Source organism: Arachis ipaensis, chromosome B01, assembly GCF_000816755.2.
Source record: "Arachis ipaensis cultivar K30076 chromosome B01, Araip1.1, whole genome shotgun sequence".
Classification (NCBI taxonomy): domain Eukaryota; kingdom Viridiplantae; phylum Streptophyta; class Magnoliopsida; order Fabales; family Fabaceae; genus Arachis; species Arachis ipaensis.
This window is the reverse complement of record NC_029785.2, coordinates 119,405,585-119,408,100: the sequence shown is the minus strand read 5'-3', so window position 1 is coordinate 119,408,100 and position 2,516 is coordinate 119,405,585.

The window sequence follows — 2,516 nt, the reverse complement described above, 5'->3', positions numbered from 1 at the left end:
TGAGCTCTCCATGCTCATTCTTCACTGTAGTGACTCCAGACTTCTTGGGCACCACTTGTATTGGGCTTACCCATTCACTGTCTGAGATGGGGTAGATGATATCTGCCTCAAGTAGTCTGGTTACTTTCTTTTTGACAACCTCTAAGATAGTGGGATTCAGTCTTCTCTGGGGTTGACGAACAGGCCTTGCTCCCTCTTCTAAAAATATTCTGTGCTCACAAACTTGAGGGTTGATACCCACTATGTCTGCCAAGCTCCACCCAATTGCCTTCTTGTGTCTCCTCAGCACACTAAGTAACTGCTCCTCTTGTTGGGAAGTGAGTTCCCTTGCAATTATTACTGGGAGCTTCTAATCATCCTCAAGGTAAGTGTACTTGAGGTGGGGTGGTAGAGGCTTTAATTCTAATTTCTGCTCCTGACCGGGCACTAGGTCTTCTGGAGCTGGTGAAAATGGCAAGGTGTCCTCATTATGTTTAGTGGGTTTCCCCACACTTGGACCTTGCTCCATGTGACTCCCTTCTATCTCTTCCTGATGAATTGTAGCTACAGTCTCATCAATGATGTCGCATTGGAAGACGGAATGATCTTCCGGAGGGTGCTTCATGGCTTCATTTAGATTGAAACTTACTGCTCGGCTGTCTATTTCAAAAGAGTATGTTCCCGAAAAGGCATCCAGCTTGAACTTTGAAGTCTTCAGGAATGGTCTTCCAAGCAGGATTGATGACGGCTTCCCTAAGTCATTTTTGGGCATCTCCAGGATATAGAAGTCAATGGGAAATGTGAGCCCCTTAATGCCCACCAGCACGTCCTCAGCAATTCCAACCACTGTAATAATGCTCTTATCTGCTAACACAAAACGAGCTGCCGACCTTTTTAAAGAAGGGAGCCTCAAAGCATCATATATGGACAAAGGCATTATACTAACACACGCACCTAAATCACACATGCAGTCAGAAAATATTATACCCCCAATGGTTAAGTTAACTATGCATGGTCCTGGGTCACTACATTTTTCAGGTATATCCCCCATTAAAGCAGATATAGAACTACCTAAAGGAATAGTTTCAAATTCATTAATCTTATCCTTATGCATGCACAGATCCTTTAGAAATTTTGCATATTTAGGTACTTGCTAAATAACATCAAAAAGGGGAACAGTTACCTCAACCTTTTTGAAGATTTCTACCATTTTAGGGTCAAGTTCCATCTGTTTCCTGGATTTCCTTGCAAGGTGTGGAAATGGGATAGGAATAGCGTCTCTTACGACTTCTGCTTCTTTGGGTTCTCCATTCCTTGGTTGAACCGCTTCTTCTTCAACCATGTCTTGTATTTCATCTTCCTCTTCCACATCCTCCACTTCAACCATGTCTGCATCTGGGGCGTGTTCCTGTGGGCTTGGCTCCTCCAGATTCCTCCATTGCAGTGTGGTTCCGGACCTTAAGGTGATGGCATTGATGCCACCCTTTGGATTGGGTAAGGGTTGAGAAGGAATTCCACGGGAGCTTGCAGGTTGAGTGTTAGAAGTGCTGGATGATCCCATCTGAGAGATGAGAGCTTGTATAGTAGATGTTAGACCGTTGAGTGTACCTTCCATGTTCTTTTGTCCTTGTGCAATGGACTGAAGTAACTCGTCATTGGAAGAGGAGGGGTAAGTAATTTGAGGGACCTGCTGTTAGTTGTTCTGAGGTGCTTGGACTTGCCTCAGGTGAGGTGCTCTGTAAGGCTGGTTCTGGTTCTGTTGTCTGTTGTTGTTATTATTCCACCTCTGATTTCCTTGGTTGTCTCTGCCTCCTCTGTTATAGTTGTCCCTCCAGCCATGGTTGGAATTATCTCTCCAGCTATGGTTGGAGTTGTCTTTCCAACTCTGGTTATAGTTCCCACCTTGGTTGTAGTTGCCGCCTTGTTGGTAGGGGCTTTGATTTGGGCGGTCATAGAAATTATGAGTGGCTGCCAAAGTGTTGTCCTCTTGTTGGATCTGTGGACACTCATCAGTATAATGACTGTAATCAGCGCATATTCCACATACTCTTTGTGGAACCAACTGTTGACTTTGCTGTGGTGGAGAGGGATGAGCTTGCTGTTGACTCAACTACATCTGCTTTAGTAAGTTGGTCATTTCACATATACTCTGAGTTAGAGTAGTAGTCCCTTTGCTAGAAGATACCTCTGCAACATCTTTTGACCGGCTTTGTTTCTGCCTGTGATTCCGAGTAGATTTAGCTAAGTCGCTGATCAATTGCCATGCCTCATCAGTAGTCTTGTACTTTTTCATAGACCCATTGCTAGCACTTTCCAATGTGGTCTTATCCTGAGGCTTCATGTCCTGTGTGACGTAGCCGAGCAACACTATCTTGTTAATCATATGGTGGGGACATGCTTCCAAAAGATCGTTGAAGTGCTCCCAGTATTCGTAGAGAGTCTCGGATTCGTTCTGAACAATCGTGGAAATGTCTTTCCTCAGTTTATCAGTAACTTCAGCTGGAAAGAATTTTTCCAAAAATTCTCTTCTAAGCGTA